The following is a 13,468-nucleotide window of genomic DNA, read 5'->3' on the forward strand; positions in this document are numbered from 1 at the left end:
TGGGGGTAGATATGGGGGTAGGATGAGGACAGGATTTTGGTTTCTAAAGGTCACCCATCCCACCTTAAAGACTACCGTTTTCTTTCAGCTTGTCTTGTAGATCACACCAATTGGAATTCAGGTCTGAAGTGAACATTGCATATCCTGTGCTGGAACTTACTGTGTACAAGGTTAGTGAGAAGTCTCTGCAAGTGTCATATGATCTCTTACAGTTGCCAACCCTTCCAGTTTTGCCAGGAGTCTCCCAGAATCTGGCTTAATCTCCTGGAGGCAATTGAAGCCAATCCAGGAGATTTTAAACTGCTAAAAGTCTGACAGCACAGCAGGGCTAAAGTAGGCTCCCTACCTGCCCTGGCCCTGCACCACTCCCGGGAGCAGCCAGCATGTCTGGTCCCTATGCAAGGGAGGGTCCCTGCACACTGCCCCTGCCCGCAGATGCTGCCCCCGCAGCTTCCATTGGCCATGGTTCCTGGCCAACGGGAGCTGCTGAATCAGCACTGGGGGCAGGGGCAGCAGACAGAGCCACCTGCACCCCACCCGTGGGCCAGACATGCCAATCACTTCAGGAGTGGCATGAAGCCAGGGCAGGCAGAGATCCTGCCTTAGCCCTGCTTCACCACTGGTCGAGACTCACCTCAAGTAAGCGCTGCCTGGCTGGAACCCACCCCCACACTCCCTCCTGCACCCCAACCCTCTGCCCTGAGCCCCATACCCTAGGTCAGAACCTCCTCCCATAGCCAAACTCTCTCCCAGAGCCTGCACCCCAATCCTCTGCCCCAGCCCTGAGTCCCCTCCTGCACCCAAAGTCCCTCTCAGAGCCTGCACCCCTCCTGCACACCAACCTCCTTCCCCAGGCTCAGCCCAGAGCACCCCCCCCCCCCCCCACACACACACACTCCAAATCCCTTGGCCCCAGCCCAGAGCCCACATCCCAACTCCTTGCCCCATCCCAGTGAAAGTGAGTGAGGGTTGGGGAGAGCAAATAAAGAAAGGAGGTGGGATGGAGTGAGCAGGGGCAGGGCCTCATGGAAGGGGTGGGGCAAGGGTGTTTATGTGATTAGACAGTTGGCAACCCTAGATGTTTAACATGCCTCATGACACCATTCCAAGGGATAAACACAAGAGGGCAGCATTGAGATTGAACTATAAGACTTAATGTGGCATTTTCCATCTTCTAAATGCTTGACTTCTGTCCAGATTGCAATGGTCCAAGGGAATGAATGTTCAGCAACCCAGAAGAGCCAGAACACAGAGGGGTAGGCCTATTCCAGCCTTTCCCCAACATACCCATGTAGACAGGGTGCAGTGTAAGACTGTTCCACTTGCCCATAGCTACCGAGGAATACTCCTTGTGACAGGGATGTTCCTGGCAGGATGATCTGACTGGTTTCTAGCACTTATACATGGCACTGATTTGGGGCCTTTGTCACAAAATCAGTCCTATTAGTTAGAATTTATGCTCATACTCTCTAATTCAGCTATTTTAACCATTAACAGTAATGATGGTTATCAAGGGGAAAGAAATCTGTTCCCTGGATATGTCCCAAAGAAAGCATCTTGATTCAGTACGTCCAGGCTGAGTAGTATCCTGTAACATTTTACACAGTACTTCTTATCCAGAACACTCTCCAAAGTATACACATAAAGCACCACTGGAATAGAGGGCCAGTTCCTCGGGGGCGGGAGGGCACCTGCCAACTGAAGCACAAGATGGGTGAGTGAGTGGGAGGATGGTCTGTGTAATGACACTGAGAAAACCTCCTCTTGCAAAATGCATCATATACTCTCCAATATCCACATCGAACTCCAGTTTTTATGGTCTGGCCAGAATATTTCCTACAGCAAACTGCATGGAGCTAAGTCTATCTACCTTGAAGATGAATAGCTGATCTAATCTGGTCTAGGTTTGAACTGGTGTCTAAAGATCTCAATTTTGTGCTTAGACCACTCTGACACCCCTTCGGCATGGCTAGAAGCCCCACTGCTGTTTCTCTTTCATTGTCTTTATAAATCAGATTCTCTTTCCACAGCAAATGCTTCTGTTAATTACTAGAAGGGGTTTGATGAGGAGAGGGTTTCTCATTTTACATATATCCTGATAACTTCCCTGTCCTAAAACTCTGTAAAAGGCAGCCTAGTTAGGCTACTGACAGAGGCTGTCTTCTCTGTGCACTGCTACACCAAGCTGCAGCAGGCACCAACTAAGACTTTGCACTATAATAATCTACGTAATCATTAAATCGTAGACAATGCATTGTCCCCCTGTGAGGTAATTCAATAATATTATCCCCCATTTTATAGATGGGGAGTCAGAGAAGTTAAGATACTTGCCCACAGTCACCCAGGAATTTAGTGGCAGAACCAGGAGTACAACCCTGGAGTCCTATTCTCCTGCTGCAGGAGACAAGTCACTGTGAATGTGCCACATGGGAGAAGTGTATAACTGAGGGTGGTGGAAGGTCAGATTCCACCTCTCATGACTGCCATTGTCCTTGCAAAGAACTCCCTCCCACCCTTGTCCTAGCAAGTCATTGAGACCTCAGTTTTTGTTATCTCATGACTATCCCTCCCCATGTCGGCTCCACTGACTGAGGCCATAAAGTCAGGGGCGAGAGAGGAGTGGCTCAGCCACTCCTCTGTTCCCATCCTTAGCTTGTTCAATGCTGCTTTGACATCACACATAATGACATCTTGCTGGATGGTGTAGTACCAACAGCCACTTTCACCTCATCTAACTTTCCTTCCCTTAAAGCTGCCTCTAGTAACGTACTTCTGCATAAAATAATTTTATTGGTCTGACAGTTGGACCACATATTTGTTAGGTGGTGAACTGTCTTTCCCACACACCTCCCCAAGGCATTACATGGCAGTGACCGTAAACTAGATGCTAGCTTTGCATTAAGCAAGAAGGCCATAGGATGGGTACCCACGCAGGGGAGTCAGATCAGTATTATCTCTATTTGAGAGACAGAAATAAAGATACAGAGATTAAGTGACCTGACTGGATGCACTGTAGTCTGTGGCAGAGACCTGGGCATAACTGCTAGGAGCCATAGTTTCTGGTCTTGCCTTTAACACAGACTTCTTGTGAGACTAGAGGGAAATCTCTGAGCTGCTGGGAGGCAGAGCCCTATTCACTTCAACGTGGATCCATTTACATTCAGTAATTTGCAGGCTCAGCATCCCAAATCCCCGTGCGAGGAAGCCGGGTACATTTACAGCTTCTTGAACAAGTGTAACTTAGTTTTTTAATTTATAAAATTGTTTAGGAACAAGTATTTAAAAAAACCTGATTTACTTCAACCTTGGCCCTAACCATTGTTAAATCAGATATGGTTTCAGCAGAATGGGAGCTCTCTTGCTCTATAATGCATTATTTAAAATGGCCTAGTAGACACTACACAGAACTTTCAATTTCTAAACAAATGTAAAGCCAATTTATTTTCTATTAAGGCACCTGGAAAGCAGTTCCATCTCACAGCTCTAAAGCCTCCTCATAGACAGGAGTGGGAACAAACCCCCTCCCACCCTGTATTGAGACAACATTTGCCAGTGTTGGTAAGAAATATAGACAAACTTCATTAGATTATAGGCAACTTAATCAAGTTGCAAGGACGATAACTAGCTTGACTTCCCAGGGAAAAGCCTAAAATAAAGAACATTAAAACTACCCTCAGAGCCTTTTTGCTTACAGAAGGTTACTTATCAAATTGATAGACAATTATCAAAGCAGGATTCAAGTTAACAGACATCATAAACAGTATATTCAGCAGGATTTTCAAAAGCCAGTTGCTTAAAGTTAATATCTTACCATAGCTATTAGGAAATAAAATAAAAACAGCCCCACAATCATTTTATCAGTGAGAGTTTGATCAATTTATACATTTTAGAAACACTACAATGCTAGGATTTATTATACCAAAACCTTTAATAAGTCTTATACAATCAAACCCCTTGCAGTTGAATTAAACCACTCATTATTACCTCTCTGAGAGCATACAGGACCAATTTTCCCTAGAAAGTTTCTGATTTAATTTTGCAGTAGATATAACCCTTTTCCAAGGACTCAGAGCCAACCCTCATCCAAGCTTAATTCTTTTCTACCCTCTTCCTGGGCCTATCAATGATGAGTCCCAGCTGATAGCCATCTGGAAGGAGAAACACTCAAAGTGATTCTAGCACCTGAATGAAATCAACATTTAAATTATACCATGCAAATATTATTGCTAAACAGACACACTCAGAGCAGACAAGGGATTGAAATTATGGTTAGTTGTTGCAATCAAAAAGTAGCCTTTTTAATTAGCTGTTCTGCAGAAGATTAAAGCTATCAGCATAATTAATTCAGCAATGTGGGAAAGAACTAATGGGTATGTGGAATTACTAACCTGATTTCTATTACCTATTTCCTCAAGCTGATAGTAAATCTCTTTCAGTGTGAATAAACTAAACCCAAGTCCCTTTACTTGGTTGCACAACAGATCCTTAGCCTTACCTGTTTTAACTTGCGTTTACAAGGTTTCATAATCACAGCAGCTTGCAAATATATATGCAGTTTGAGTATATTTTGCAGAAGAGAGAATGGAAGTTCTGTGTGTCATCAATCTATTTATGTATTCTAGTATTTTTCATCTTTGGAGCCCTTCACAAATATTAAGGAGTTAATCCTCACAACATCTCCATGACATAGGGAAGCAAGTGGGTAATATAATCTCCCATTTATAGGTGAGGAAACTGAGGTAGAAAAATTAAGACAAGGCCAGAAAGGATGTCAGAGCCAGGATTAGAACACTGCAGAGCCTAACTCCAAGTTCCATGCTTTGATCATCAGGCAACATGTCTCTTACACATATGTGCTCATATCTGTTCCTGTATGTGGAGACTAGGTTGTCCAAAGGAGCTCCACACTCACATGACACATACTGCCAATTCCTCACCACAAATCTGTTTCCCTACACTGAGGCTCTGTTCCTGTAAACTGCCTGGCATGGGGGCACCCCATGTGCCTGCACAGTCCCACTAAAATCAGTGGAGCAGCTTGCAGGATCTTGGGCCAAGGAGCCGAGCCTGTGAAACATTGGGTGCCAGAATTCAGGGAGAGATAGACAAGGCAGAGGAAGTCATATCTTTCTTTGGACCAACTTCTGTTGGTAAGAGAGACTAGCTTTCACCAAGAGAAATTGGTCCAGTAAAAGATATGACCTCCCCTGCCTTGTATCTCTCATATCATGGGACCAACATGGCTACAAAAACACTTGATCAAAATTAAGGGTGCAAATCTCACTAGCTTCAGTGAGAGCTCAAGGCACTGAGCACATGTAGGGGTGAGGTCCAAGAGGAACATGCAGATTGGAAACTATAGTAAATGTTTGTTCTGCAAACCAGAAACTGAGAGAAGAGGAACTAATTTAAGTTTACCAAGCAAGCTCTGCAACAATGGAATGTTCAATCATGGGGCGAGGGTCACAGATTTTTTAAACCCATTAAATGTGAATCTAGATCTGATGAATACACCAGTACAACAGAGGAATGTAACAGATAAGAATGACTCCAGTATTTCAACCCCAATATTCCAAAAATAAAAATGGAATTTAGATTTCTAAAATATTTGTACAAGTAAATGCAGTGGATTTTCCCCTCAAAAATCATTATAGTACATGGAATATAATACCCTCAGTTGACTGCGTTTTGGTTAAATTAGAACAAACCAAATAGCGATAATATTACTGCCATGGGCATCAGCACTTTGCAGATACAAACAACCGTACAGATCAAGTTTAACCTGAGCCTTGGGAATTTTTACAATTAATAATACCTAGTACTTATATAGTACTTTCCAACTTCAAAGCATTTTAACCAATCTTATCTTCAAATAGTCCTCAGTCAATGGGGAAAAGGGGGCTAGATCACAAGAAAACATTAAATTGGTTTCTAAAATAGGTAGCATTGTGACCTGGCTTAAAACATTTTCGTCATCCGATAAAACTGTTCAGGAGCATAAAATCACACAAATCTGAGCAAGTTGTGACTAATAAAACAAGTGTTCAGAGGTGGAGACAATTGATCTCCACAGCACTGCCGAGATGGTTGCTCAGTCAGGCAATTTCACTGGCAATGAGGTTAGTAGAGCATTTTATATAGAATTATTTTGTTTACTCATTATTACCCTTTTCATTGGCTTTATGCTGTGCAGTTAGAGAGAGCAAAAGTGAGACCTGTAAGCAGAGTAAAATAAGGTGTGGTTTGCACTGGATTTCCCAATACACATAGCCAAGACACAGCCTCTAGGGGGTTCTATTTTCATGCTAACGTGCTATCATAATGCTCTGGAATATAACCCTCACTGAAAAATAGGAGTTAGAGACCAGGATAGACAAATGCATTTTGCCTCATTTCAAGCTCACTTGAACATGGTTTGAAAGTTCATTTGGAAAATTACGGCCTTTGCATTGCAGTTATAAAACACTTGATAGAAGAAGCAGTGAGAGGACAGAGGAAACATACCCAATGGATAAAAAAATAGAATAGAAAATGGAGCAGAAAGAGTGAAAAACAAATAAAGGGAGACTGAAGAATAGAGCAGAGAGTAAAAGAGATACAATTAATAAAAGCAATGACTACATTGGGTCACATTCTGGTCACTGGTCTGGTGGCACATTGGAGCTGTAGAAGACTCACAAGAAGCTGGGCAAATACAGTATGTTGGACACCAGAACAAGTGCAGCAAAAGTCCAGTGTAAGTGGTCCCTGGCGCTGCTCTAACTTACACTAGTGTCTGCAGTGTCGCCTGGTCTGGGAAGAAGACTCTTGGTAGCACAAATGTGGTTTAAAGTAACTTTTGCCCTTACCCTACCTCCCCCTGGGCATCAACTTCTGTACTGAATATCTCAGAAAGCACAGCACAGAAGCTGCCCTACTCTGTATATTACATCAAAAAAACTATGTTAAAGGAATGCTTGCAAAGTCAAGCACTTGAAAGTTAGAAAATGCCAGAATTAAGTTTCCCATGCACCCATAATTTGGCCCACTTGTACATGTGCATTAAGATAGTCTTTGATTACATGGTCACATATTATTTTTTCCACAGGCGCCCTACCTCATTTAGTGCACAGCACAGGCCTCTGCTGGGGATGAATAACAGTTGTGTAGTGAAGGAAAGAGTTGTGTGTAGGAGCCGGGCCTCATTTGCAGAAATTGGAAGGCGTGTAGTGGATCAGGCAAGGAATTGCAGGAAGAGAAAGGAAGGTCTCATGGTTTTGCAGTTGAATGCTGCCCTTGTGAATCTGATTCTACCCCTGCTTGTATGAGAGTTCCTGTATGATTCTGGGTAGGTCACATGAACCACGTTTTTCACAGGTGGCCACTAATATTGTGTGTTCCTCATTTTCTGGGTGTCCAACGTGATATTTTGGGTTTTGATTTGAAGAAGCACTGAGCACTGACAGTTGCAGCCGAAGGCAAGGGGAGCTGTGCTTTGAGTGTATGAAGTGCTACATAATGCTAAGTAATCTGAAAAATCAGGTCATCAGTGTCTCCAACTGGGCACTTAAGGTATATTTTTTAACATACTCAGTGTGCCTTGGTTCCCCATCTGTAAAACAGGGATCTTCCCTACTCATCTCACAGGGGTGTTGTGAAAATAAGTTAGTGGTTGTGAAGAACTCAGATACCAAAGGAAAAAAGCCCATGAAGATATTAATAATCTTATCTGCAGAATAGCATGCAGTAAATAAAGCTTGGGGCTACATATTGAACAATGAGGAGAAAACATAATATTGAACAGCTGCTCACCATCCAGCCTATGCACTGAATGAGGCACAAGTCTGGTGGAAAAAATAATATATGATCATGTAATTAAAGACTATATCATAATGGATATATGCTGTGGATTTAAAGACTGCAACCCTGATGATGCTCCATATCAAGGGTCAATATGAAAAAAAATATGTCATCATGTGGAACAAATTTTTACTTTTTTTTAATCTGAGGAAATTACATAGAAAGCTAAATTAGATGAACATTAAGGTTGCACAGTGAAACACTCAAATGTTAGGAAATGCCAAAATTAAGGTTGCCTGTGCAACCTTAATTAGATCATTTGTCCACATGTATTATGACAGTCTTCAATTATATCATCACACACTATTTTTCCTACTGGATCCCTGCTTTATTGACTGATTTCTTCTATGCAGCATAACAAAAAGGCCACCCATCCATAGACTTTGGTCACCCTGGCAATAGTTTAAAATTACAAAACCAAAAATGCAATTCAGGCAGTTCGCCCCTTATAAGAAGTAGCAGCTTGGAATTAAATACAAAATTCAAATAATAGTTTAGCCTATACCTCCATCCTCCTGGCTCTCTTTGAAAGGCAAGTGAAACAAATGACTCTTGCAGGATACCTTGAAAGTCAACAAATCCAGGTTATTTTGTACAAGAGGCAGCCAAAGTTCTTTTTACGTATTAAGGGGACACCTAGTAAAACTAAGAGCGCTGCTAGAGTATTTAGAGCACAAGCAAAGAAGTACTGTCATACTTTATGCAGAATATTGTAAATCAATTGCATTCACTACTGATGATAGGATGGTAAGGGTTTGGTTTTTTTTTGAAGGACAGGTTAGTTTAGGGTCAGATTTTTGCCTCCCTCTTTCACATTGATTAATACACTACTCCACCAAGTAGTCCTAATTACCTTAATAGTACCAACTCCTGAATTAGGGTGTGGATTATGGAGTAATATAAAATCTGTTTTTTAATGCCATGAAATATAACATTTGATTACCCTTGTTTGTTTAGGTAAAGTGGTTCATGTGACTCATCGCACTGCACCATTAGTCAGGTATGTTGTGGGTCATATATACATATTTATGTCTATGTGGGAATAAAGGCACCTTACTCCACTATGCTCAAGTCTTAGTAAAAATAGGTTAAAGATAAAACTCAAATCAAACTTGTTTACAATCAGATTAAAGAAAGAACCCGAAGATAATAGTGAATTACAAAACCCCCACATACTGAATGATATGTTGCTGGTAGCTCACTTGTTAACATTTTTTGATTAGGTACAAAATTAAAGAAACTCTCTCACTGCTTTTGTTCAGGTCAGTTGAGTTAAGTAGTTAGATGCTTATCTTATCCTAGGCTCAACTGGGGACTATCAGTGTAGTGAGAGATTTTTGCCTTGAATGTTCTGAATAAAGGCTTGCAGAAAAATCTTGGAAGGGGGTTTAATTTTGTAATTTTTTCTCAGTTGGACATAAAAAGAGTGGTGACAGCATCAGGACACTTTAGTGTGCATAAAATAGTAATTAGTTTTAAAATTAAGGCTTTAAATAAGTACAAATTAAAAATAGTTTAAATTTAGACAATCCAATATGGCAGACCAAAATAGCAGATACCCGGAAAGATCACCTAGAACTTTCTAAGAACTCCTAGAACCCAAGATGGTGTCAGGGAGGAGCTGTCACATGTAGGCACACATGAGTTAGAAAGCAGGTAGCTGACTGGCTAAGAGAATATCACCCCACTGAAAGAGCAACCAAGCAGAGGCAGAGGAAATATGATGCCACTGAAAGGCAACCAATCAGAGATGAGCAGGGTAGGCTGGAAAGTGTATATAAGGGCAACAGGCAGTAAACTGGCCTCCTAGTCCTTTGGGACTTTCAAGAAGCAGGTGCTATAAGACTCCTATTTGGAAAGAGGGTTCCTAGGCAGCTCTGGGTAGACTCTTATGAGGCTTTGGGTGAGGATTGCTTTGGGGTTTTGAAGAGGCAGTAAATAAAGCTAGCTAAATTTTGGGTAGAGTCTTGCGGCTTTGGGTGGGGGTTGTGTTGGAATTCAAGAAAGATGCTGCTTGTGAGATGCCTCAAGAAGCAACAGTTGCTACAGCAGCAGCAGCAAGAGAACCCTGAGATTGCCCTCACAACAGTTGCTGTAGCAACCATGCCAACAGTCCCCACCAGCAGCAGCTCTGTAACCGCCCTTGGAGGGACACTGTTATTCCTTCAGCTGCTTGCCATAATCAGCGTTGGTGTCGTGTACCATTTGAGGGGAACAGCACTGAGACAGAGCAGATGGACATTGAGGGTTCAAGAAATAGTAAGGGACTAAAATGTAAGTGTAATTCCCCATCTATTGGTAAGGAACGTATGGGTGCATCTGTCAGTAAAGCTGGATGCCTGTGTTTGAATGAGATTTTTTCCTACCTGTCCTAAGCCAGAAGACTGAGGGGGGACATACCTTATCAAGTGTGTAAAAGGTTATTACACGAAGGAGGGAGAAAAATTGTTGTTAACCTGTGAGCAGGGGTTGGACTAGATGATCTCCTGAGGTCCCTTCCAACCCTGATATTCTATGAACAGGACAAGAAGCAATGGGCTTAAATTGCACCAAAGGTGGTTTAGGTTGGACATTAGGAAAAACTTCCTGTCAGGGTGGTTAAGCACTGGCATAAATTGCCTAGGGAGATTGTAGAATCTCCATCATTAGAGATTTATAATAGCAGTTAGACAAACACCTGTCAGGAACGGTCTAGATGAAGGGTAGGCAACTCATGGCTTGCGTGCTGCTGATTTTCAGTGGTACTCACGCTGTCTGGGTCCTGACTACCCGTCCGGGGGGAGGGGGGACTCTGTATTTTAATTTAATTTTAAATGAAGCTTCTTGAATATCTTAAAAACCTTATTTACTTTACATTCAACAATAATTTAGTTATATATTATAGACTTCTAAAAACAGACCTTCTAAAAACATTAAAATGTATGACTGGCACGCGAAACCTTAAATTAGAGTGAATAAATGAAGACTCAGTACACCACTTCTGAAAGGTTGCCAGCCCAAGTCTAGGTAATACTTAGTCCTGCTCTGAGTGTAGGGGCCTGGACTAGATGACCTCTCGAGGTCCCTTCCAGTCCTATGACTCTATGATCAGCCCTCAGAATGTGAATGCAAATAAGTGTTAGTTTTACATGTTAAATGTGACTGTTGGTGTTGAGTGAATGATTACTGTTGCTATATGTTATATAGTCTTTGTGTGCTGCACTATGTATTTCAATATAATTCTATTGTTTTATCTTCTATGCATTCTTTCTTCCTTTAATAAATTTCCTGTAACTTATGGTTTTTTAATGTTTTTAAAGAATTTCTGCTTGTGTCAATCCTTGAGTGGAAGGTAGTATGTGTAGGGTGGCCAGATGTCCTGATTTTAGGGTCTTTTTCTAATATAGGATCCTATTATTCCCCATCCTGCATCCTGCTTTTTCACATGTGCGGTCTGGTCACCCTAGGCATGTGTGTTTTTCAGGGGTCAACAATACTAGCTGCTCTGGGGAGCCCTCTGCGGGTCAGAGACAAGCCTCCTGGGATAACCCTAGCAATTCCTTTAGGGCAACAGCCTTGCTTACCCTTTGTCAGAGAAATCTGTAGATAATTTAATTGGCATCTAAGCTCCTAGGGTAACAGCTGTGATTAGTTCAGGGACCAGGGCCTAGGAGTCTTGAGTCCTAGTCTCATTCCAGTTCTGCCCTCCTGCTTCTCAGTCACTTACCTAGGCTCCCCTAAATGTGCATGTCACACTGCCTAACTATACATTGGGTATGAGACTTACTTCATAAACTTAAACCTCAGCCTGTAGTGAAGTGCTTCAATATCTTCAGGTGAATGTTAAGTATTGTAAAATTTAAGATTCATTATTAAACCTTTATACAATGGCAAAATGTAAAGTAATTTGTCCCCCATAGTGCTGTTGGACAGTTAACTCAGTTAAGTTCTGCACTGATGTTTGTAATAAGTGTTAACTTTATTTTCCAGCACACATAAGATGCTCCCTCTTGACTTCCCAGATTACTAAACAGAACACAATTACTAGATTTATTACTATGAAGGGAAGGCTGTGCTTGCTGTATTATGGAGCCATTTTTTATAGATTCACAGATTCCAAGGCCAGAAGGGACCATTTTGATCATCTAGTCTCCCAAACAAAGCAGGCCCTAGAACTTCCTCAATATGATTCCTAGAGCATATCTTTTAGTAAAACATCTGATCTTGATTTTAAAATGGTCAGTGCTGGAGAATTGACCAAGACCCTTGGTAAACTGTTCCAATGACTAATTACTCACACTGGGGAAAAGTTATGCCTAATTTCTTTAATTTTGAAGAGAATCTGAAAAAGAAAATTACACAGGTGTCAGTATTCAGCATCATTGCTGACTTGATGACTACATTAAAATGTAGAATGCAGCTGCTTTAGTTTTGGGCTGTTAATCTTACAATACTTTCTGTTAATGCCTCAGGCAAAACAGCGATTTTGTGACTGCCTAAAAGCTGGTAGGACACCTGAAGTGTACCTGCTTCCCCATTTATCCAGACAGACAGTAGGAAAAAAATAATTGTTTACACCATCTGGAAGGGACAGATGAATGCCACTTTGCTCACATGCTAGGTGTGAACTGCCCAGCTTTGTGACTGCTCAGCTGTTTACCATAAAACACTATTTACAATAAATTAAATTTAAGAGACTGGGTAGAAATAAAAAAACACTTAGTCCTACATGCTTAATGCACGGAGCTGGAGGCTAGGCACTAATGCCCGGTGTAATCAATGACAAATACTCCAGCCATCAGAAAGTTTTATTATTTCACTCTGGAATCCTGCAAAGCAAGTAACATTAGTTATGTAAAATTTTCCAGCGCCAGTCATGCAGGATAACTATGGATGTAAACTGATGCTTGGTCATACATGCATATTGCATGTTTAAGCATTAGAATGAGGTTAAGTTTTTCAGCACATAATAAATTTGCCAAAAATGCATTTTGAGGGGGCACTGAAGCAATGTGCAAAGCTGGCTTGAATGTGATCAGTGGTTTTGGCTGATATTTACACATACATACATACATTTAAATAAAGGGCACATCTCTTTGCAGTTTAGGGAAGGATGAACATTTTTTATTTAACCTTCAGTAAATAAGTCACCTGTGACTATTTTAGTAAAGAGGCTGGCTGCTTAAGAGGTCCTGTGACAAAGTGCTAAGGCAGGTTCCAACCTCCTGTGGGCATGTAGGGAGAGTGATCTGGGAAAAAGATAAAGGGGGCAGAAGGGAAATCAAAGCTGTCATTTTAATAAGATATGGTTTTAGCAAACTGATTGGCTTTTAAAAAAGTGGTTGGAATTAAAATAGAAAAGAGTTTTTTCTTCCCTTTTCTGAATGCATTCAAATTGCTGGAGGCATTTAGTCCATCCTTTCCAAAGGAATGTTCCTTAAGCACACAACAAACACAGCAGTTCAAATTCCAAAAGGTGGATGTTTCAAAAATTTGAGTTTGTGGAAAAAATTCTAATAGGACTAGTTTGCAACTAGAAGGTGATATCAGCCCACTATAATCACATGTATCAAATGAGACTTTCATAACCGTTGCAATGCAGGTTTAAGGCTTCTGTACACTAAGCTCATGACCTATATAATATCCAGTG

This window comes from Gopherus evgoodei, chromosome 5, assembly GCF_007399415.2.
Source record: "Gopherus evgoodei ecotype Sinaloan lineage chromosome 5, rGopEvg1_v1.p, whole genome shotgun sequence".
NCBI classification, from domain to species: Eukaryota; Metazoa; Chordata; order Testudines; family Testudinidae; genus Gopherus; species Gopherus evgoodei.